Source organism: Thermobia domestica, chromosome 4, assembly GCF_964235325.1.
Source record: "Thermobia domestica chromosome 4, izTheDome1.hap1.1, whole genome shotgun sequence".
Lineage (NCBI taxonomy): Eukaryota > Metazoa > Arthropoda > Insecta > Zygentoma > Lepismatidae > Thermobia > Thermobia domestica.
In genome coordinates this window covers 188,670,090-188,696,858 of record NC_137457.1, presented here as the reverse complement: position 1 = coordinate 188,696,858, position 26,769 = coordinate 188,670,090, and positions in this window count along the sequence as shown.

Sequence of the window (26,769 nt, the reverse complement as noted above, 5' to 3'; positions counted from 1 at the left end):
GTAGTCAAAAGCTCAAACTATCGGAGCTGTAGGCTGCGGAAAGCGTGAAAAATTGAATTTCAAGGGACCATGACTCCACTACTGTGGGACTGATTGTGGTCGGGTGAACACATGACTTAGGAACAAGTATGGGACCTACACAAATATCAATGATTAAGAATTTTGCGACACTTGCTCATCAACTTTTCTGAAGGCAATTGATGGTTACTTCAAATTTTCTGAGTACTTGAGAAATGTCTCACGAAAAATTGTTGCATAAATGCTGCAGCATTCTGTAACATGGATATTTAGAGAGTGCGCATACTAGTTCCCAAGTGTTGTATTGATCCGACCACTATTGGTCCCAAATATTGGAGCCATTACCCTTAAAGTTTACGTTTTCGGAAGCCTATAGCTCCGAAACTATCGACGTTTAACCACATATTCATATGAACGTTTTTCATATGAACAATTTTGATGAGTAGATTCACCTCCTAATCGCAGTCAACCGCGCACGCGAACGTCCTGAATATATATACGCCCCGATCACCCCCTGGATCCGTCCCTGGACCACTAAAAATCACGAATTCTATATAACTTAGTTTGAGCAGGACGACGCTGGTGGACCCGCGCAGTAGCGCGGGGGGTTGTAGGAAGGGATCATCTGTGAGCGACGGTGATTATACGCGTAAGCGCGGGTAGTGAAAACACGTTGGCTTTGGTAATCATACATATTTCAATATCACTTGTTATGACTCATACTAGTAACGCTTCAGATGTAAACATAAAATACAGATTTCGTACACTGTGCAGAAATACATTGCCGTTGAGTTAGAAGCCACTTACCTTCAAAATAAAGACTGTAAACTTTTGCAATTTCAAGAAAAAATCGTGTGCTACAGTTTCTTAGCTGTCGCTGTTTTTAATAAAAAAAATAAATGAAATCTTTAAGTTTTACGTCACACGATTATGAAGGTTAAGCTAAAGGAGACGGTGATGATGAGCAATGAATGAAATGCTGGAATAAAGAAATTGGGAGGAAACGGAACAACTCCGAGAAAACCCACGAGCACAGTGTTTGTCAACCACAAAGTCCACACGGCGTTAGGTGGGATCGAACCAGGGACCCCAAGCACCAGAGGTGAACGATCTACCACTGAGCTACCGTGCCCCTAGGGGAGAACCTCGAGGATACCCAAGCACACAGTGTTTGTCCATCACAGAGTTTACTTGGCGGGGGCTGGAATCGAACCTGGGACCCCAAGCACTAGAGGTGAACGCTCTACCACTAAGCCACCACTGGCCCTAGGATTGTAATCGAGTTCTTGATATACCGTAAGTGGTCCGTGAAGGTAAGTAGAAAGGTAACAAATAGAAACGAATTTAACAAACAGGTTGCAGTAGATAGACACCATTTAAATCCCTTCCTTTCTTTGCTGTCCTAACTTTTACATGCCAGAGACGCCAGTTCATTTGAACATACTATAACCGAATCTTTTACATGTGCAGCAACAGTTAACATATGTAACCCAACTTATAAAATTTATGACAATTTGAAATGCATATGCATAATATTAAACTAAGTCACCACATGTATATAGCTCCTCCACTTCGTATTCAGGCCACGATTCGTCAGGTTGCACATTTAATACTATAAGCCAGTTAATATTTAGTTTATTCGTCGTCTTTCCCACCAGGGGCACTTACACATCATGTCTTCTTCATATTTGCTTAACCAGCAACTTGGTACAGTTCACACAAATGAGCATTTTTATCACACAAAATCTCTTTTCCCACTTGCAAAGTCATCTTCACTTGAACGTAAGAATCAACAAACTTTCTTTGAAGCAGTCGACCCACACTGCATCAGTATATGACAAATGAAGAACGCGAACCGAACATACAGGCAGCGCGACCAGACGACGATTTGTCCAATCAGGCACTTCAGAGTTAAAGTCGGCTCGGCACCTGAGCGAGTATCTTTGTCGAGGTCGGTCCGTCCGTTTTTTGACGACCTTCTTTCGGCTCCTATACTTTTCGACGTCTTTCCAACAACATTTTCCGCAGTCGGCCCGTCCGCTGTTTGCCGATTTCTTCCAAATCTTTTGTCAGGCATTCTCTCGTACTTGTAATTTTATTTTAAATATTTACTTCTCATATACCCTTTACGTGAAGTCCCTTTACTACATTTCTTTTCATACATTTACCTTTTCTTATGGTCGGCATGCAGTAAGCTTTTCGACGTCTTTACAACCATCATTTGTCGGCTCTCGTTCCGTCCTCTGTATGCTGACTGTCTACCGACTCCATTTTCACAAAACATATTGAATCATATTAGTGTCCACCTAAAAGAAAAAACCTTCGGACAGTTTCAATTTTTATTTCACCATTGAAGAAGATATAGGCTCTATTTATTTTCCAAAATTCGACTCGTTGCCGCTGGTACTCGTTATTGAACCTTTTGCCGACGTCGTGCCAACGTCATTTTTCAAGAAATTGACGGCAGTGTCTTCTGGCAGTCGTCGTCGGAGTGTCTGTCGACTTTTTCAAGAAAGCTCGAGGGAAATATAAGCTCAAATCCGTATTTTAAAGCAACAAATTACCTTCTAACTCTCTTTGTTTTCTTTTGGTGAACGACTCTGTTGTTGCTCGTCGCGTTACGCCTGGAAAGACCCCGGTGTCCGGCGCCGGCAATCCGACTGCGGCGTCTGGTCGGCATGGACAAATTGTCCGACTGTAAGTAGCAGGATCGTGATGGGGACTCCATGTCCCGAGAATACCATTTTGTTGTTTCATCGCCACAGACAATTGAGTTTGACATTTGAGCAGTGGCATGAAGGTAAAGAAGAACATCATTGGAGACACATAAGACAAGAGAACTAAAAGCCCCTGGCAGCCCGTTGCTTACTTATCCCTCAGCTCCGCCCTTCTAACACTTACACATTGATTTAGGTGGAAATTATTCTCCTAATAATATGTTAAATCATAAATATTTGGTGGCTGTTTTCAACAGTTGTGCCATATACATATCTGCCATACGCCAGATATATAAAGAATTATGTTCCATGATTGGAGCTAACTTGTACATGGGTATTATAGTAATGATGTTTGTGAAATTAGTATTAAGAACATAGAACAACAATTGAAATCATCTTTATGTAACAAAGGTTTAGAAGAATGGATTTACTTATTACAACCCATAGTCTTTTCGCTTAACGTCACCAAGAATTTATCTTCTCAAATTTCAACATTTGAATGTCTTTTTGGCTCTAAACCTAGTTTACTTCATCTGGCATTTCTAAATACCCCGTGTCCATACGAAAATAACGCCATTCGTTTACAGCAATTACAAGCGATTAAAGACAGAGCGCAAGAAAATCTTTACAAACGTCATATAACGGCTGCATTTTTTTAAATATGAGGCATTCGAAACCTGCTTTTAAAGAAGGATAAAATATTTGTATATTAGACACTTCAAGGAAGAAAGGTCCGCCAAAGCATTCAGGGGAGAGTTTATTGGTCCAGGTATAATTGAACGAGTGGAAAAGCGAAATTCCTATTATGTTAAGTATAAGACCGCCCGAGGATCTTATGAGATAGACAGCATAGCAGTCCAGAGATTGAAGAAGATTTATGAGAAGAAGAAGACCACGTTGAAGACTCTGACGAGGCATATCAAAGTCCGCACGGAAGACCATACGATGAAAAAGAAGAAGACGAGACGTGAAAACCATCAAGTACCACAAAATAAAAAGATTTTAAATCCCAGGAAACAAGTATAGAAGAAGAAGTTTTTATCCCTTCTCTTCATATCAAAGATGTTGTAATTGCCGAAAATTTACCAACGTGGGCTACCATAGGATAGGATTCACCAGAAAAAAAATTTGCTTGTAATATTGCCATCAATCAGAAGATTAGTATTTATAAAGGAAAATAGTGGGCACAAAAGCCTAGGTAATCGGACGAATGAAACATTAACCCCATTAGGTGGCGCAGTTAATGCTATTCAAGACGCTGCGGAATCTAAATTTTTAGAAGAATGTTTATGTATCATCATTGAACCTAGGAGAAGCTAAAAATTGCGAATGGTCATCGTTCACCTGCTAATTATGTAATTATTGCATGTGGACCGCGGAATTGAGACAAGTTTGTTTTACGAGAGACATACAAAAATTCTTTTAAAGTGATGTTGCAGAATGATCTTTGCCCAATTATACTAACATTTCGACTGGATCGTAAATTTCCTAAGTTAGAAGCTACTAAAATTGTTTTGGCCACAACAAGAATATTTTAGAGGAGCATCTATATAACGTAGACCGTGTCGTATTTTGCGTTTAAGATAGAGCAAATTGGGATATATATATCAGCGATTACTGCAAATATATTTTCGTATTGATCACGAATCTGATAGTTCGTCTGTCCACACGTAATTACTATCTGGATTACTTTTCTTGAAGATTGGATTGTGGATAGGAACACCTTGTAGATGGATGTGAACTTTCTTTTAGCACTGGCCACGCTTAGAGTTAGTTTATCTTGGGTTTGAATTGTGCATCCAAATCTCCCGGTAGAACACTTTGAAACATAGAACACCTTGAAACTTAAAGCACTTCAAAGAGTTCGAAAAGACATTTTCGATTTGTCAGGTTATTTACGATCAGGTAGCCTCGTTAACAAATTTGGAACACATTGGTATCTTCAAGTGTTGTAATATTTCTTTTGATTGGACAACATGTACTACAAATGTTTCTTATTTTATTCTTTTGATATACCATTATGTGAAGAATGTAGAAAATCAACGTCATATATATGTATAGATGTTTCGATGATACATGAAGAAGATGCAAGAATATTGAAGTCAAGAGTGCAAGAACCATGCTCAATCCTTTTAGATGTCCAGGATCCGATGCCATGATCGGTGTGCTGGAATTGATGACCGAAGAGGACAAGATTTAAGAAAGAAGATGAAGGTAAGAAGAATTTATATGTTAGTTAGGGTTTTAGGTTATATGTGGTGAATAGTCATATCGTACTTATTTTATATAGTTCGATTACAGCCAGTATATGGGGCTATAATCATATTTTGGAATTCTTTTCCAGTCATCGGACGCTTTAGGCCTAAATAACTTAAGCTAATTTTTCAAACTGAAATCAGTACCTTTTTTGTGCTGTCTAACTTTACTATCTTTCGTTAGCTACATAGTATTACAATGTTTTTTCTTCTCGAGTATTAGACACGTTTGATATTGTCAAGTTATTTTCTGCATTAAAAAATGAAGTGAAATCTTTAAGTTTTACGTCCCATGATTATGCCGGTTAGGCTAAAGGAGATGGTGATGATGAGAGATGAGTGAAATGGTGCAATGAAGAAAGTGGGAGGGAACGGGAGAACCCCGAGAAAACCCACGAGCACGGTGTATGTCCACCACAAAGTCCACACGGCGCGAGGGACCCCAAGCATCGGAGGTGAACGCTCTACCACTGAGGGTTTCCACATTAGGGGAACACACATATACACACACACACACACACATACATACATATATATATATATATATATATAGATAGATAGATAGATAGATAGATAGATAGATAGATATATAGATAGATAGATAGATAGAGAGAGAGAGAGAGAGGTCTATATTAGATTTTACTATATTTATGAGATATTTATTTATTTGATTATGATTTCTTTATTTTATTATAAGTCAAATCTAACGTAAGATTATAATCATTTTATTAGTGATAATTAAACTAAATATTATTCCTAACTTTTATTTCCCATCCCAAAGAGCACTTATGGAACTCCACTCTAACACTTTAAAACACACGGCACTTACAATAATATTATGCAAGTACTAATGTTTATTTTTCTTTTCCTTACTAGCCATCTTCCCAGAGACGCTGTCGACACATGTTCAAGGTTACCCAGTGCACTACATGAACTGTCTTTGAAATACATACTCAGCAGTTTGAAATTGAAGCTTGATTCAAAACAAACAATATGTTGAGCATTCAAAAAGTCTCTATACACCTGAATTGTCACATATTCAAAGCAACGAGAAAATAATTTTCTCATAATTTATTATATTTTATACCATAAAAGCACTATGTACAGCATATACACACACATTCCAACACACATTTTCACATCAAATGTTGGAAATGTCCCCCATGAGCCTCCAAATATGTTTGCACACGATTCAGGTGTATAGAGAATTTTTGAACGTTCTGTATAAAAAGTTTTTACCTTCCATAAACCTTTTCTTTTAATTTCTTCGATATTTTTTCTTTTTTTATTCTACTACGGGAAATTAAAATGTTCGTGTATTTCCGATTTCGAGGAGGGGGTGTGAAATATCTGTCTATTTATGGTGACATGACTGTGAGATAACTGTGTAAACGTTTAATTTACTTCGCCAAATTCAATTATTTTATTAAATTGCGACTATGTTCTACAGAATCATCAAATCTTTCAAGCTCAACGGAATGAAAACTTTTTATTAATGTTGACATTTCCACACAGCTTATATAGTAATTCATTTGTTAAATGTTGCGTTTGAAATTGTTAATAGACATGACTTGTTTCCTTCTTGCCTTTCCTTCGTTTCTTTAAGCCTAGCTTCACATAACCAAGTTCATTAAACGTTATACTCATCATTTTGCAACCAAACAAAACCACGGAGGACATATCGACAGGGGGTATTCGCCACAAAGTTTAGAAAGGTGAAGTATCATCGATGGCAAGCACATCGCACCATTGGAGGATGACCGACTCCATGCCCCGAGAGTACCATTATGTTGGTTCATCGCCACGGACATATTTGAGTTTGACATTTGAGTAGTGGCATGAAGGTGAAGGAGAACATAATTGGAAACGCATGAAAACAAGAGAACCTGATGCCCCTGGCAGCCCAGCAGGATTAAGATCCAGTTGTTGGCAGACTTCAGTACATCCATGCTCCTCCGAGGAAAACCATTCATCATCCACATGACCAGGACGACACCAGAATAATTGGATCTTTCAGGCTAGTGCTCATCCTTTATCTTTTAATCATATCCTCTCTCTCTCACTCACACACACACACACACACACACACATACACACACACGTATTTCCCCAACTAGTCATTTTCAAAAGTAAAACTTTGAATTTTATTTAAATACAACCATAATTAACGTGGCGGGTTAAGTACGGTGTTGTGCATCAGTTTCATCCCTAACTGTTGCATTCATATGATGAACATTTTAGAGATTATTCTGAGCTAAAACTGATGTCACAGCACCAGCACAGTATTTTTTTGTTGGTGGTCATAAATCGCACCTGTCTTATTAGCTAAGTATTTTATATACAAAGGTACTAATAGAGATTATAGCGCTCTACCTAAAGGTAACCAGAATTCTGCTGCCTGCTGACGTAGGAGTGTTTCTATCCATCAAAATATATTGGCATGTAGCAGTACAGAAGTAACAAACTAAACATCCTAATGAAGTACTTACAAAATATTCATTTGCGTCTTTCTTACAAGACACAATTGAGACTTAAATAGAACCAAAACATTTGAAAAGCGGTTTTGAAGTTTGTGGATTCTACCCATTTAATCCAGATGCTATAAGACTATGTAAATGTCTTGGCACTTAATCCAAAAATACACACTTTCTCGTACTACTATGTACATCCGAAAATACATTGCGGCTACCTTATTAATCACTCACACACATTATAGGTGAAAACAGATTATAGGTATTTGAAAAGCTAGACAAAGGTTTTTCTGGAGGTGATTCCAATTCAGAATTCTTTATTTTGTATCGTTTTTTGCTTTGCGTCAAAAAGGATAAATATAAAAACAAAAACTCTCGTAGTTATTCTACAGATCGCGATAGCCTGCTCTTCAAGTGATACTTCAGGCAATGATGAGCGGGGAAACATATGTAACGAAACTGAGAAAGCAGTAAATAGTTCAGACGTAGCTGAGAATTGCAATAATTTGGAACTACAAAATATTAACAAAGTAAGTATGGATTCTGAAAGCTGTAATAGAATAACCAAATTTAACATTTTAAATACTCTTATTTTACTACATACACACTTGTTATTAAAATACCATTTCTGATTTCTTATATTGCATGTAGCATTAGTGATAATCTTCAAACAAGTAAGAAGCATTGTTCCGGCTCCCTGAGTTTCAGCTACCCTTTCCCTATACATTAAAATACTTTAGTATTACATAGTAAATGGCAAAACAAATGTTCTTATTACCCCCAGTATCAATCCGTTTTACAAACAGCAACTGTATCCTTCATTAATTACATCTAAAAATTATCCTTCCAATTATCCTTCCTTGACAATTAAATTAAGTTACAGTATTTTTTCTTGAATTATTTTTACAAACATCATTTTGTTATTTATTTCTATCAATTATAACATTCTTTCCGATCATTTTACAATGATACAGTTAAACATTTTCCTTCAATTATTTTGACAAATAAAGTTTCCCATTTCATACAATAACAACGTTTTATCACATATTTTAAAAAACGGTTACAATATTCACTGATTATTTTCAAGGGTCTATCTCTCGTTGGATATTACAACACTTTCAATAAGTTATGAACATTTTATCACAGCTGTCAAGAACATAACTTAGTTTTACATATTTCGACTTAGTTTTTATTTTCTTCTGTTACTTTTAGTAAAAATATTTTTAAGGATAGGATCTTTATTCAATTATTTTTAACACTTAAAACTTATCGAATTATTCCTTTTCCATAATGTAAACTAATCCATTATCTAAAATTTCTGCAGCATAAACTGCAATTACGTTTTTCCAAGATTTTAGAACTAGTTTTTAATTGCACTATATTTTATATTATTCTGCTTTTGTCTTTTCATATAATTTTACCTACCACTATTGCTTCAGTAATTTGCCAATATTTCTTAAACAAAAAGTTTTTCTTGTAACCAATGGGGTGGAGAAAAAAATCTCCTACCAAAAACACCATTACAAAGTTACCAAGTCTGTAGACGAGCGTTTTAATTTATTGCTCTTTACAGAGAACTTAGAAAGCAACAACTTACTAGCAAATTGGTATAAAACACAGATATAAATTACTGTGTATGAAATACACAAATTCAGAAAGTAGATTAGATAATTTAAAAAAATTTACATAATTATTTTATGACAATATCCCTATATGTAAACTAACTGATTTCCAATATTACGGAGAAAATTAAGTGTCAAGTTTTTACTTCAAATAAAGAATCATGCGGTTTCTTTAAATATTTCCTTCTTTGTATAGGCGAAGTTCTATATAGAATTACTTTCTTCTAACTTGGTAAACAAAAACGTGGGATTAAACCAAATGAAATTTTTCTTGGATTATAATTGAAAGTGGGGAAAGGGTATAAATCAAATAATGCAGATACTTAAGAAAGATATAGATAGTAAATGAAAAATACGGTAGTTGTCAGTTACAAAATCGAACACACTGATCTTTCTGTTTCTACTCATGTTGACCACTTACTAGACATATCAACAGAATTAGAGACATATCGTTATTATTGTATTTAGATATTGTACAATGTTTGGCTGGTTCTTTTAATAAACAGAAAATAATCGAATATTTACTAGATAATTTTTATTTCTGTATGAAAGGGCAGGTAAAATTTATGTAGACGGAATGGACAAAGACTAAATGTATAGTTCTGAGATCTTTTTTAAAAATGAAAATATTACACAGGTCTGCAAAACTAAAACAACGCTAAGCTGTTTCGGTTTATTTAACTTATTCGTATGTGTTGGGGTGCGCTGAGTCCATGAATGATAACTGTTTAGTCCTGGGACTCTAGAATTCGAAAAAACAGGTGATCATTCTTGAACAAAATATGAACGCAAATATGCAGTTTACAGAAACACAATTAACAGTGTAAAACAAATTAATGTACAGAAACACGCATTCACGCAAAGACAAAAAGGTAATACCATCCTCAATCAGATTGCTTGTGAAATCGTCGATTTTTAAACAGCAAACTTCATTTCGAGGTAATCCTTTTGAAGGTGCCTCCCGGAAGAACCCTAAACAACATCCAGCAGTAGTCTTCCATCATCGCAACACTCCAGTTCTCCTGATACCGTGGCACACTTCTTTGATATCTTGATGGAAACACTCCCACTGCTCTTCACTTACAGCTCCCAAATTGTTAGAAAGTAGTCAAGGTGGGTGTTAAGAAATTGTACTCTTAAGGTAATGGAGCAGCCAAGTTTTCGGAACGCAGGCAACATTTTTTCAACCATTTCCTTGTAAAATGGGTACTTACGGTTTCCCAAAAACATTTTGATGACACAGTAAAGGCAACCCAAGCATCCTTTGGCGTTGAAGTTTCCTAATATTAGGACCAACAAAAAACTTTGTACTCGTGTACTCCTAGCATTTGAGCAACAAAGAGTGTAGCCAGAACTACTTACCAAAGTTTTACAAATCTAAGATGTAATTCCCAAAATATAAGTCATGGATTTACTAAGCAGACTGGAGAGGACATTTTTGATATTCTGGTCATACCGAACGTATGTTTTGAAATCACGTTTTCTATTTCATTAGAAAATAAGTAACCAAGTTTGTAATAATCTCGAATAAAATGATTACATTTATTTATACAAGTAACGCATTACAAAACAAATCCTCAGTTTTGTATATGTGTGTATGTAGTTTAGATAAGTTACGTATTCGAATGTGGACGCACAGTAAAATTTTCGTGATGTTCTCAACTTATAAGGCATATCTATATAATGTATGTTCTTCTGACATTGAAAAATTGGAGATAGATTAATACACATTGCTGTTAAATTATTAAATATTTCAGAAGCTTGCACAAGATAGGCCGCTAGTTTAGTAAATCCGGGTTTTTAGTCGTTACCTCTTGTCTGATTTCCTTTTGTTTATGTGTTTGGATTTGAGTTTGATTAGGGACTGGCATAGGACAGTCAATAGTAAATAGATACTTTCGTTCCTCAGCCCCAATCCCCTCTGCCACTTTTAATATTATTTTTGTTCCTAACCATAGAAATAGTTGAGATTATTGTTGCTAGAGAGTTATCGCCCTTGCGATCTGGTAGTGGTCCGCTTGCAATCTAGCAAGGTTTCGTCTAAACCAACTTGCCAGCACATTTTTCTATTTTTTTTTTTATTTTCTGCTATCTCATTCAATATTTTCATTCTTTTCTATTTATCGTTTGAAATATTTTTTTAATTCGTAATCTGAGTTCTTTCGCTTTGCAGCTGTTTAGCGTTGGATAATTTTTGTTCTTGTACATATCTCAAAATGAATGCAGCGCTATCAATTTACCAGCGTAGACTGGTTGTGATCTTAGCGATGTGGTGAACGGAGCAAGTTTCATAAAGCTTTCTTTCTTTGTGATATTCTCACCTTAGGGCAGAGACTTGCATCTTCTGCGCCAAGGGACCCCATTTGTTTTTAGGTCAAACTTCCCTAGAAATGGAGAATAAAATTTGGGCTCCAAATCTACGCCTGTCGTAGATTTTTGTTAGGTAGGAATACAATCTTCGGCAACATTTTTCTTATGGTAATCTTCCTTTTTAACATCTATTTGCTATTTCTTCCACTTCCTTCTCTAAACATTACTTTTTCAAAATTTTTTAGTCATTGCGTTCTTCCTTAACTGTTGAAGTCTTAAATTTCCTTCCCTTATCTGCAATAGATTAGTATTACGCTAAAGATTACTACGGCACTTGTATGGTAGAATAACTAGTGTCTGAGGTTTTTCGCCCTTAACGGAGGGCCACTACTTACTACACCATTAGAAGAAAGCTAAAAGGCTGTTTCGTAAATATTTTGGAATAGATAAATGTTCGGAATGACGATGGAAATTTCAATTATACACACCATATATAAAATAGCGATAGACTGGAAACTTGCAAGGTGTCTCTGTGTTGGAAAACTAGATGTAATAAGGAGTTGTGTACATTGACTTATGCAATATGGTAAAATATGAACGATTACAAATCTCGCAGATACAAAAAAACAACCCAATTCGAGCAGTTTACAAAATAATATTACAGTTATAATGCCATTTTTTCCGTCAGAGTATGCAGAAGAGATCTTTAAACTTTCTTACTAGAAGAAAACTAATTGTAGTATGCTGATTAGTAAAACATTAGTAATATTGGAGGCTAATTGGAGGCTACAATCCTTAATTATTTTCACGAGAAATATTCTTAATCTCAGTCTTTTGATCCAGTTAAAATTTGAATGAAACTTTTAAGGAAAAAGTGAAAAATCTTTTATGCATTCAATTTTTTTATAAGGTATAAATTCCAGACATGTGGACTACATTATGTAGTTCTACACAACATAGCTGCTGTGTTTATAATATGAGAGAGAAATTTTAATTACTGGGAAATAATTGTACAAACACATTTACGGGATTCGTACAAATTTAGCAGACTATAAACAGAAACAGGATGAGTTGAGTTCGGAATTGTTTTTTAACTTTTTGCCAATTAATTTTGTAGAACTAATCTGCAGTAGAGAAGCAAGAAAGAAATTTCGATTTGTTCAAAAGTATTTTATTAAAATTTGTGAGACAATTTTTTCCTTCACAAATACAATACAAAAAGAAAACTTCTCTCTATAATTCTTGCAGATACTATTAACGAGGAAGCAGGATTAGTACCAACTTATAATTTAATTCCAAATATAGGAAAGGAATAAGTATTACAAATGCGCTTATTCCATATTCGTTACAGAAAACAGATCCAAGTAATAAAATTTATTTAATGTCGCCGTCCAAGAGAGAAGCCAAACTCTTTAGAAGTGGGAAATGCGAGGAATGCCAAGAATTGTTCTCTCCATTTGCAACATTTAAGAGAGCAATATCTAAATACCATGAAGAAAAGTATATTACCTGCACGATGAGAAGCAGTGTAAATTTATTTATATTCTTCGCCTTGGGATGATTTGGATTTAAAAACTTCTTAAATTTATATAGATTTCTGATTAACGAAAATATAAATTTACATATGTCGGGGCTTCGATAGAGTCTGTTTGTTCTAAATGAGTTCGGTTTCTGAAAGGTGTAATTAAGATGCATTATATGCATCTTTATAAATATTGTAAATTTAAATTATTAAGGATTGTTTATTTTCAGTCTTGCAAAGATATAGAGATTGCTTATTTTCCAAGTAAGACTTCTTTTCCAATTCTTAAGAGAGTTGGCTAGCAAACTTATCATAAGCGTTCTCTTCCAAAATTATTACTGCAAAATGAGGCTTTGGGAATAAAGGAGAGTATTATATTAAAGGCTGGATATGTTGGTGAAACAGAAGTTGTTATAAGATATATATTTACTTGTTACAACTTTAAAACTTGTGAAATACAAAGGTACAGAGCGATTTATTCTCAGAGTCGTCAATATCCAATATGTGTCGATCTCAATCAATTGGTTACAGCGGAAGATTAAGAGCAAAAGTCTAGATGTAAGTATAAAATTCCAAATAATTTACATAAAACTAAAACATTTCTTAGCAAACACAAATAGAGATTTTTATTTTGTATTTAGTTGTCTTTGTGTTTCCTATATTTTTGTTCTCTTTTTGTTTGTGATCTTTTATAATATTATGCTAACAAAATTAATACTTAAGATCATCTCTTTATCTGTTTTCGACTATTTGTTAAATAAATATGCTGACTGAACTTTTCTTCGTGTACACGATATATCGTCCTATGCCGAATTTGAACATCTAAACTTACGACACGCGATGTAACTTTTGTAAAAAAGTTTTATCTTCATATATGTTAAACCATATACATAAGTAATTCATATTTTATTGTACATTCTTAAAAAAGGAAAGGGAGATATAAAAATAACTGATGCTTTATATAATAAATGGAATCTCATGTATCCCAATTAAACCTCTGTACCGAATCAGTTTAGACATTTACAATTTCTAAACGTTCCATAATCTCTGTGTTTCTGCCGCATAGATGTTCAAAAATATTTAACCCATAAACATTACCTTGAATATAAAGATCTACCTGGTTCATAATTTTCTTATCTTGGCACTAAAGGTTATCTAGAAATAATACAAAAAATAATTAACTTTTTGTACTAGCTCCGAAGATAAGAAAGACGAAGACATAGAGATTTCGATTCTCGTTTCTTTGCAAATGAGATTATTGTTACTGTTAGGAGTAAAAATCAAGAAAGTATAAAAATAAGGTAATATAATAATAATTTGAACAAAGATTATTATTTTTACCAAATAAATTCTTAATTGTAAATTTTCAATGCTTCTTAAGAGATCGACATGTATTTTTTATGTTTAAACCACGATATGCTTTTATGAGTGTCCACATGAATATTTTATGAATTTTTTTGTTATTATTCTTTGCCAGTAAGTTTGCTGAAAGAAGCATGGGTTCGAAAATTTTACAGCTCTACAGAAAGTGAAATATTTCAAGGATGCATTGAGATTGCTAATGACAAGGAAAGGAGTTTCTAAAATAAAACCTAGATTATTTTTAAAAAGAATAACGCAATTGATCCATTCCTATTATTCTAACATTTGCTGGAGATCAAGATTTTTTAATTCATTGTCACAATCGAATTTATGTATCCAGATAACGAAATTTTATAACAGAAGACTCGCGATTCTAACAGTTTTAAATTTTGTAAATTGATAATGAGACAAACAATTTTAAAGATGGATAATATGGGTGAGTTCTTGACATGTCTCCCAGAAGTTGATATTATTGAGAAGATAGACGAATGATATTGCAACATTTTACACAGATAATACCAGTGTTCGAATTAATGTTATGCATGTGGTAGCTTTTCAAGTAGCTTTTAAAATATTGTCCTTTGCGTTGGGCATTATACCTGCTTTATAAAATTTCAATCCTTGTAGTCGAAGGTAATTAGTTTCTCCTTATAAAACGTAATACCAAAGTTTTAGTGGAGTTTATTTGCCTATTGCATTTAAGGGTGTAGTATGAAATTCCATCTGATAGTCTCTACTAAAATTATTGCCTTAGGTTGCTCAATATCTAGTAATTTTCTTCTGTCTTCCAAGATATGGATTTCGTTGTAAGATGCAAAATATCTGATAACATTTTATTATGTTGCAATAAATAAGGCGGGGTAAGATAATTTCCAAGAAACACAAAGAGTAAAGAAATACTGTCTCCCTTTAAAAGCACACCTAGAGCACCGAATCTCCATACCACTAATAGAGAAGACAAAAGAGAAGCAGCTGAAACCATTAGCGGAAGAACCTCAGAAACTAGTGTTATGCATACGATTTTAGTAGAAGTTCTGTATGAACGGACGGAGGGAAAATTTCTCATAATTTAGTATGAGAGAAGAGCCTGGAAATTTTATTGTAGGTAGAGAACTTTGTAAAGTACTTTGTGGAAGCAAACAGTAACAACAAATGAAAGAAGGAAGAACTTTACCATAGCCTCAAAATTATTTTGGATTTAATGAAGAACTGCGTAAAAAGAAGAATTGCGAAGAAATTGACGAAAATATTACTTAGAAGCAGCATTCTCTCCAACCTTCAATCCTACTGATAAATTCGTTCTAAGATTCGAATACGTTGTAGTAGTAAATTTTAAATACTACATTGCTGGATGCGCATATATGGTCTGGACTCACTGTGGATTTATCTGTGCAGTGTTAATAATTTTTGAGTTTTTCTATGGAGCTTCATTTTAATTTTGATCACCCAAAGTTATTTGTAGGCCATACATATAATTTTCATACAGTTCACTAATTTACAAATTTATAAGAATTGGCTGCCAAAATTCTAAAACTGTTTTCGAAATTATTAATCCAGAAGAAGCGTATAAAACAATTGGCAAACATTGAAACAACAAAATCGTGTAATAGAAAGAGCTCCAAAATTAATAACATCAAAAGCAAAATTATTGATAACACAAGGTATTCGCATTCGGGTACGAAAAATATAAAGAGAAGAAAATCAAGAATGGCAAAAAATACTCTTCTAAAATTCACCATTATCTAAACATACTTTGAGGAAAATCTATAGACAGTAAATTCTCAAGTTGGGCATTAATAGTATGTAGAAACTGATGGACAAATATGTTAAGAAGCTCAGATTCCCTTCTAGGAACCAAAGCATGAGGAAAAACCCTAAAAAATTGTGTACATATTCTATTATGTATATTGTTAATAGTATCGAAGGACAAATGGGTAGAAACCTTCGTGAGTTGGCAAATTAGTTAGGAAAAGATAATCATATTGTTCAGTTTGATTACATCGATCCCAAGAATTACTACTATAAAACTGATTAAAAAAACTGTTAAGGTACACTGCATTTGACGTCTGTTCGCTTGTGTTTATTTAGTACATTCAGCATCTTCGTATTCGTTCCGCAACCTCAGAAGACCTATTGCTTCTTAGAAACCCACTATTATTTCATATTTATTAAATTTTAAACTTTATTTTTAAAATTATTGTATGGAAACATTACTTAAGCAATGCGACTAATCATTTGATATATTTGAACTTGATAGACTATTATTACCTAAAGCGTGCTGTTAGGATGTTAGAGAAGTAACTGGAAATAGGAAATACATACTTAATCTTTATTCAGACATTTATTTGAGTTAATTACTTTTAATTTACAAGGACTGGTCTTTTACACTTTTAATTGGAAACATTTCTAAATGATTGTCTTTAAATTTTGTTTCATTCATCCAATTACATTTTAATAAGTGATTGCACTTCGGTATTTAAACCCATTCTACTAAATATATATATTACTATAACCAGAGATTCTATCTGGCGTAAAGGATTTCTGGACAATCAAGTATAAATAAACATTTTTTGTAGAGGCAACAAATGCATTCATTCTAAACGAATTAATTCAGAGAACTCATTCTTGAGAATGCATGGTACATTGCTTCTTTCCTTAGAAATAAGTACAAAATGATGTAAAATATCTGAATTTATTTACCTTCTTCGCTATTAGAAGCTGAAGTGGCCAACCGGCACACGGTAAAGACGACAATGAGGGTTTTGAACACTGCCATATGTTGAGTTACCTACAAAAAAAGGTTTTTTTACATATACACTCTTACTTATCCATACCATATATATTTAAAACTTATTTTCATCGTAATATAGGGTTAAGATATCTTAGTTCGTATTGTTACTATTAGAGCATTTTCGTGAAACATTGTAAGAATTAACAAATATATTAATATTCAGTGTACTTATTTTATATGATATAAACGCAACAAGACATTTTAATATTCTCACTAATGAATCCAAAATACACTCAAGACAACAGCAAGATTTATTTCAAGGCTGCTTTATGAAGATTTAAAAAAATTACAGATATCAACGTTTTTGTTGATATTAAATAACACTTATACAATGAAAATTATCATTTTATTAGCTAAGCAGTCTTCTCTCTTCCCTAGAGTTCCGCAACTGTTCTTGGATTTCTTTGATTTGTTGACCATATTTGCACAGAATGTAATTCAATTGTACAGATGTTCATTCTTCATCAGTATATTATAGGGAAAACCCCTGATCTAGTTCCTCTCCACGTGATAAGGTACCAAAAATATTGTCACATTTCATACAAATAGCTTAGCGTTGAAACAGTTGAGATGTTGAATGAACATTTCCAGAAACAGTAGAAATATGTTTGTCTGCGTCTCGAATAAAATCGAGAATTCTTGACTCGATGCATAACTAGTCTTGATGACAATGCTAACAAAAAAAAATTATCAAAGAGATTGTTGCATTTCCTTTCTCTTTCTATCTGTCTGTTATTAGTAAGAGCTCCAGCATTCATAATAGTTAAAGTTGGACTTAAATGGGCAAATATTCCCGAACGTTTAAAGTCCCCCACTAATGATTGACCTCTCATCGAAGGCAATGCCATCGTGGCATCCAAGGTCATGCCATCGTGTATTTTATCATCTGAATGACAATAGCCGGCAGTATTGCAGTACGATAAAAGTATTAATCATCCACATTGTAGATATAAACCTTCGTTTTAATTTAAATGTATAACATTTGGAATTAGTAGGATTTTCGAACTTGAAAGTTTGTCAAAAATATTCTTCTAATTCTTTATATGCTTTTCCATATCTTAGTATCTTCATTAGCAGATCATGATCTGTGCTTTTGTCTTTAAGCTAATTCATATATCAATAATTAAATGAAAACTATCCAAATTACTTGAAAATACCGTGTCTAAAACGACATGCACGTTACATCTCAAACCAATGAAATACCTATATTTTGGCCAAAACCAGATAGATATAGTTTAAAACATTCTATTCGATTGCAATTATTCACCGCAAAAAATGTAACATGTTATTGGAAACAGATTATGACGTCAGCAGTTAGAGTCATAACCACACCGTCTTTGTTAAATTGATCCAGACAGATAATATACACATAGTAGTGCTCCAGAAAGTTATATGGACAGAGAGTCAAAAATATGTTAAATTTTGAAATTTAAAATTAATCACGTTTCTCAAAAGACCGCTGTGTTAGCTATGCAAAGAAAATGTGCCTGGAAGCAGTGATCTTCTTCACAGGTGATCAGTAACGATAATTTTCGGCTGTTATTGCTCTCAGTGATTTTACCTCCCGTTTTCACAATTTTAACCAATTTGTCAAGTAAGCTGCGTGGAGTTTTAAATATTTTATTATTTTGTGTGAATACCGTTAAGAAAATGTCAGCGTTGATAATTAGATCGCATATGTGCGAATGTAAAGTAGTATTACTACTAAGTTAAGCTAATAAATTTTCAGTGTCTATACCCAAAAAGTAAATAATAATTAATAATGTTTCTATGAAAGAGCATTTGTAGTTGTATTACGGATTAGGTAAGAACGTTGATATCTTATGAGTAGAAAATTTTCATTCGTGATTCGGAACTATTTCTTATGCAATATTTCTAATAATTATACGCAAAAAAATTGTAAACACCAAAATCAATGAGTATCACATATCTGCGTTTGAATTGTATCAATAAATACATACGAACGTAAATATTTGTTTGGTAGAGATCAGAGTTTCGAAGCTTCTTTCGTCTTCGTCAGTCAATGTTTCACGAATATCTTCTTCAAGAATTTCATTTTCTAATTATCCTGTTCTACAAAGAACTTTTAGTGATGAAACCCAACAAATATAGTTTGGCTAAAATGCTCAAAAGTAGTGGCCCTTAAAAATGTAAATATGTGAATGCACTGATTGTTTGTGGTCTTCGTTTGTATTTTGGCCACGTAGTTAGCTCCATATATATCTATATGTGTGTGTGCATATTTCTCCAGTAAAGATAGCCCATTTTTCTGCCAAAAAGAGAACAAATTAGTAACAAGCTGAAAATTGGTATGGAAGTAGGGGGATGTGTCAGGAATAACATACTAAAAGTCCCCTAAAATCCCACTGTAGCTTTTCCCGAAATTTTGAAAAATGTCCGCCATCTTTAGACGACGACAAGGAATTTATGGAAATCGTCACCCTTTATGTTTATTTCTCTAGCCACCGTTCAAATTATCACAAAACCATGAATTACATATGGTTGGAAAGCTTGAAAGACAGAAAATCTAAGTAAATAACATATGTACCCATCGTGCTAAATTTCTAGAAGAAGAGGAAGAAGAAAACAGCTTTTTTATTTAAGAAAGATATATTTTCAGAAATCATGAGAAGTTTGCAACACTGACAGTTATTGCACACCAATGAAACACCGCCAACAGATGTCGTTGATATTTATCTCAATAATAGCCAAGAATGGCACAAATCGGTGCAATACAAGCCGAGAAAAAAATCTTGTTACTTTGTGACCTCTTTGTACAAAAGTGCATAAGGTGACATACACTTTCACGGTTCTAGTCATCTTCTTTTATCACATAGGACCGAGAGTTATATATCATTGGAAATCTTAAGAAACGTATGTTCTAGCGAGGTGACACTTATACTAATCAAGATCAATTTGTGGAAGAAGCGCCAAACTCAAAATTTCGGGACAAAACATGATTTTCGCAATAAATTCTTTAAAGCTTGCAACACTGACAATTATCGTATGTTAACAAAACTCAGTTACCGTTTTCACTATCATCATTATTAATTTACTCTTAAAATGGCCAATGTTTTTCCCAATGGAGTAAGCTTTTATGATACATAATTTTACATCACTTAGATATAGCACAAAAATCATTTATTGACAGCATTAGAAAGTAGCAGAAATTGGTAGTCTCCTATTCATAGGAAAATCGTAATTCACAAACTAAAAATAACTCTCAACTACAATAGTCATTTGAATGTATTTTTTTAAAATGTCTTGTTTATAACTAGACTGCAATTTTCCTCCTAGTATTCTTCAAATCAACTTAATATTTACATTACACTTTAGTATGTACTTTCAGAACATTCGAACTTATTTTATTAGAAATCGATGAGGTTATCATTATCTCTTTCATCTCTATGGTCTTCTTCATTTGGTTTTGCATCCATGCGTCCAATTCCTCGACACTGAAATAAATTAGAGCACACAATTCCTGCTTTTCGATAACCGTACATGCTTTCAAAGTCCTTTTTACAGTTGCAGGATATTACACGGATATTCGTTGGTGATTCTTGCTGGTACGAGGATACCTCCTAATGTTGTCCATCCATATTCAGTCTCTCGCAAATCATTTCCACGATACAATTGAACCTGATGATATGGTGTTTCGCAGCATCACTGGTGGGTGGCAATTTTGCCAATTGTATCTCGTTCTGAATGGGGAGCGACTTACTGCAAGGATGTATGAATGATACTGGAATTCATCCAGTAAGGTTACTATTGCTGGAGAATCGTAGTGTATTAGTAGAAATAATGTGCCAGCTTCATAGATTTTACACTAGCATTATCATGGTCCAAAACTTCAAGTGATCGGCATAAATCTTCCCGTTTTTGAAGTAATCAGAAAGGCTTTTTCTTTCTCTGTCGATACAAACCACATGATGCGTCGCATCTAGTTAAAGCATGGTAGCTGAGCAAACCAGGTAGTATATTTACCTGTGTATCTTACAACTTCTTACTACTAAATTCCTTACTTACATCTTGTAGACGTCCAAGCTTTCGAAATGTGATTTCGTGCTGATTATTACCTTGTTCAAGCAAAATGACTAAAATATCAACATTCCCGCGTCAACATCATGTCAACATTATCACGACGTGCTTACAAGGATTTAAAGACTTGGCTGCAGTAGGTTTAGCTATAAGTGCGTCAGCATCACTTCTTGCTTTCTGGGTTTGAATTCCAGATTGTGTCAAATGAACTATCAACTCACGGGCGAAACAATCCTTATTTTTGAAATTATCTAAGCGGCTTTTGTACAGTTTTCAGTACACTAAACATTAAAAAAATATTGTTGCTTTCGTTCCTCAGTTTGTGAGTACATAGGACACATACGAGTTGTGCACGTCAAGGTATGTTCCATATTGTGGCCAAACAACATGATGTAGAAGCCAGCCTCCATCTATAATGTACACAGTGTTTTCAAATTGAGTTTTAAAATTTGTCCGATATTCAAAAATGTCGTACAAAGCGGACTTTTTCGTTTTTCTCGTGGACATTTCTGTGAAAAGAGAAAGTGAATAGGGTGCAAGCCCGTAAGCAAAACACTACTGAAGTTCTTTCTCGGACTTCTACTCATATGATTCAGTTGAAGTATGGTGTTTACAGCCAGTGGCTCATCACGAATACGCATCTTTTTGTTTAAGTTTCACATTTCCAAAAGTCCGTCCAAACACACCTTCTATAGCAGCCAATCCGATTTCCTTAGATTTATCAGTTGACCATTTCATTACCTACCATGCCAGTGCTTAGGGACGCGAGCTCCGGATACGAAGGGAATGGAGAATGCTGGCGAAACCAACGCAAGAATTTCTTTAGATGTAATATATCACGCGATTGACTGCTTTAGTACAGGTCCATATGCCGACCAGTGTGAAGTTCTTGCCTATCTTTGTTTCATAATTTTTTGAGACATTCTCGTAAGTGGCACGCTGCTGGCTTACTTGACACACACCTAGATATTATCTTTTCAGTTATGCCTCTCCTATGGGTCAGTCCACCGCTGCTCTTCATTGCTCTCGCTAAAACCTGCTCAAACGTCATATCAGACCATGTGCCACTCCAAAATATATCTTTTGTACGAATAGTGAAGTAACCGTCTCCTGTAAATAGCTGGAACTCATGAAGATCTATTCCATCCTCCAACCGCAACATTTCTTGTAAGTACAGATGTGCGTACTTGGCATACAAAAGATGCTCAGCTGCATAGAAGTATAGTAACATTTCTCACATGCAGTGAAGATGAAGATTCAAGTCTCCAGTTCTTTCGAACTAAATGACGCATAATTTCTACAAGCTGGGAGTACAGAGCGAATAACTTAGAGATACGGCTTGTTTCTGCAGCAGCGTCAATGAATAACTACAGGTCATTTGCAATCTTGATTGGCTATGTTTGAATGTGGAACCACTACATCAGTATCGATATCTTCTTCAGTCATCACAGGAATACAAACATCTCGCAATTGACGCTCAAACTCCTTAGTGGCGTCTGATTCATTAAATAAACAGTATATATTGCAATTGCTAACTGTGTTTTAAAAAAATAGCTCGCAAAGCACGAGCAATAAGAATGGCATGGCTTTATCTGTGGCATGGAGTTACTAGCATACACACAAGACCAAAGTTCTTCAATGCCACTACCTTTCATTATATATGCAACTGTTTCCATAAATGACATTATAGTGTGGAAAACCCCCAAGGCTAACAAACACTGACGGTAATTCATCAGAATTTCTACATGCTGTTACAATGTCACATGCTTTAGAGTACAAAGGTTGATCCAACGTGACTAAGCACGCCTTTTTGCATCTTTTCTGCACATTCTTTGCTGGCAAACATAAGCGCCGAGTGTACAGCATCCATGCTTATTGGCTGAAGATAGATGAAAGGTTGAATTACTAATTAATATGCTTGGTACTTATGGTTGTTGCTTGTCACCAGCTGCATAAATCCATTCCAATTCGGGCAAGTTGGTGTCTTCAACCACTTGAGAATGATCCATGTTACATCGTACAGAAGGTGGATTTCAGTTTGGATATTCAGAACACGAAGGTATCATATATCTTCAATGATTAAATCTGAAAGACCATTACCTTTGCGTGTGTACGTTAAAAGTGGTATATTCAATTCATGCTTTGGCAGTGTACATTTTTGAGCCCAGGTATTGCTCAATGATATGCGAGCGACTGAATATGAATGGACAACATTAGGAGGTATCCTCGTACCAGCAAGAATGACCATGGAACCCGCTCCGTGTAATATCCTGTAACTGTAAAAAGGGCTGTGACAGTATGTACGGTTGTCGGAAAGCAGGAATTGTGTGCTCTAATTTATTTCAGTGTCGAGGAATTGGATACATGAATGCAAAACCAAATGATGAAGACCATAGAGATGAACGAGATAATGATAACCTCATCGATTTCTAATAAAATAAGTTCGAATGTTCTGGAAGTGCATACTAAGGTGTAATGTAAATATTAAGTTGATTTGAAGAATACTAGGAGGAAAATTGCAGTCTAGTTATAAACAAGACATTTTAAAAAAATTACATTCAAATGACTATTGTAGTTGAAAGTTATTTTTAGTTTGTGAATTACGATTTTCCTATGAATAGGAGACTACCAATTTCTGCTACTTTCTAATGCTGACAATAAATGATTTTTGTGCTATATTTAAGTGATGTAAAACTATGTATCATAAAAGCTTACTCCATTGGGAAAAACGTTGGCCAGTTTAAGAGTAAATTAATAATGATGATAGTGAAAACGGTAACTGAGATTTGTTAACATACGATAATTGTCAGTGTTGCAAGCTTTAAAGAATTTATTGCGAAAATCACGTTTTGTCCCGAAATTTTGAGTTTGGCGCTTCTTCCACAAATTGGGCTTGATTAGTATAAGTGTCACTTCGTTCGAATATACGTTTCTTAAGATTTCCAATGATATATAACTCTCGGTCCTATGTGATAAAAGAAGGTGACTAGAACCGTGAAAGTGTATGTCACCTTATGCACTTTTGTACAAAGAGGTCACAAAGTAACAAGATTTTTTTCTCGGCTTGTATTGCACCGATTTGTGTCATTCTTGGCTATAGTTGAGCTAAATATCAAAGACATCTGTTGGCGGTGTTTCATTGGTGTGCAATAACTGTCAGTGTTGCAAACTTCTCATGATTTCTGAAAATATATCTTTTTTAAATAAAAAAGCTGTTTTCTTCTTCCTCTTCTTCTAGAAATTTAGCACGATGGGCACATATGTTATTTACTTAGATTTTCTGTCTTTCATGCTTTCCAACCATATGTGATTCATGGCTTTGTGATAATTAGAACGGTGGCTAGAGGAATAAACATAAAGGGTGACGATTTCCATAAATTCCTTGTCGTCGTTTAAAGATGGCGGACATTTTTCAAAATTTCGGGAAAAGCTACAGTGGGAATTTATTGGACTTTTAGTATGTTATTCCTGACACATCCCCTACTTCCATACCAATTTTCAGCTTGTTACTAATTTGTTCCTTTCTCAATCCTATCTTTACTGGACTATATGGCTGTACACATGAGAAAGGAGCGGTTAAACTCTGACTCACAGTTTTGAAAGATTATTATCGTTTGAAAGTTCTTATAATACGGATACCTGCATTAATCAAAATCTGAAAGGTCGAAGCAATTCCATAAAAGTTTGTAATCATCTCGAATAAAATGTTTACGTTTATTAATGCAAGTAACGGATTGCAAAACAAATAATGATATTCGTATGTGTGTGTATGTAGTTTAGATAAGTTACGTATTCGAATGTGAACGCACAGAAAAAATTCGTGATGTTCTCAACTTATAAGGCATAGCTATATAATGTATGTTCTTCTGACATTGAAAAATTAGTTAGATAATACACATTACTGTTAAATTATTAAATATTTAGAAGCTTGCACAAGATAGGCCGATAATTTAGGAAATCCGGGTTTTTAGTCGTTACCTCTTGTCTGATTTCCTTTTGTTTATGTGTTTGGATTGAGTTTGATTAGGGACTGGCATAGGATAGGCAAGAGTATATAGATACTTTCGTTTCTGAGCGAAAGTCCGCTCTGCCACTTTTAATATTATTTTTGTTCATAACCATAGGAAGAGTTGATATTATTGTTGCTAGAGGGTTTAGCGCTCTTGCGATCTGGTAGTGGTACGTTAGCAATCTAACAAGGTTTCATCTAAACCAACTTGCTAGCACAATTTTCTATTTAAGTTCCTTTGTTTTATTTTCTGCTACCTCATTCAATATTTTCGTTCTTTTCTATATTTCGTTTGAAATATTTTCTTTATCTTAATCTGAGTTCTTTTCTTCGCTTCTTTGTGGCGTCGGATAATTTTTGCTCTTGTAGATATCTCAAAATTAATGCAGCGCTATCCATTTTCCAGTATACACTGGCTGTGACCTTAGTGATGTTGGCTAAGTATGGTGAACGGAGGAAGTTTTATAAACTTTCTTTCTTTGTGATATTCTCACCTAAAGGCAGAGACTTGCATCTTCTGCGCCAAGGGACCCGATTTATTTGTAGGCCAAACTTTTCGGCATATGGAGATAAAATGTGGGCTCCAAATCGACGCTTGTCCTGGCTTTTTGCTATGTCCGAATACAATCTTCGGTAAGTTCTTTTTTATGTTTATATTTCTCTTTAACATCTATTTGTTATTTCTTTCACTTCCTTCTCTAAACATTACTTTTTCAACCTTTTTGTCATTGAGTTCTTTCTTAGCTGTTAAAGTCTTAAATGTTCTGCCCTTATCTGAAATAGATTAGTATTACGCTAAATACTACTACGACACTTATATGGTAGAATAACTTGTGTCTGAGGTTTTCGCTGTTAACTGAGGGTCACTACTTACTACACCATTCGAAGAAAGCTGTTCGTAAGTATTTTGGAATAGATAAATATTTGGTATGACAATAGAAATATCTAGTAGTGATAAACTGGAAACTTGCAGGATGTCTGTGTGTTGGAAAGCTAGATGTAATAAGGAGCTTCGTACATTGACTTAAACAATATGGAAAAATGTGAACGATTACAAAACTCGTAGATACAAAAAGACCAGTCCGAATTGGAGCAGTTTGTAAAATAGTATTGCCGATATAATGCAATTTTTCCGTCAGAGTATGGAGAAGATATTTTTAAACTATCTTGCTAGAAGAAAACTAATTGTAGTACACTGATGAGCAGAACATTAGTAAGATTCATTATCTCGACATAGATTTTAACGATGTTGTTTATTTTTAAAATCTTTATTTGCTGCATGGACCCATACTAATATATAAGGCATTTGCCTGCAAAAGTAGAGAAGAGACCGTGGGGTGAGGAATTTTTGTAAAATTTTGATGAAAAAGTTAATATTTCATAAATAGATAAGACTTAGCAAATATGCTATATATAAAATTAATTTTAGTTTAAAATGCTGACAAAGAGTCTTTTATTCTAGGATAATTGCTTATCAGATAATTATGCCCGTAGCAGATACTCTAATTTGTTTCATATGAAAGAAATAAATGCTCCTTTATAAAACTCACAATAGTACTAACTTCATTTTGACTAAAGAAAATACGAGGGGTAATTTACACGTCGTGTGAGTTCCTCATAATTCTTTTCTTCGACAAAAAGTGAATGAAAAAAT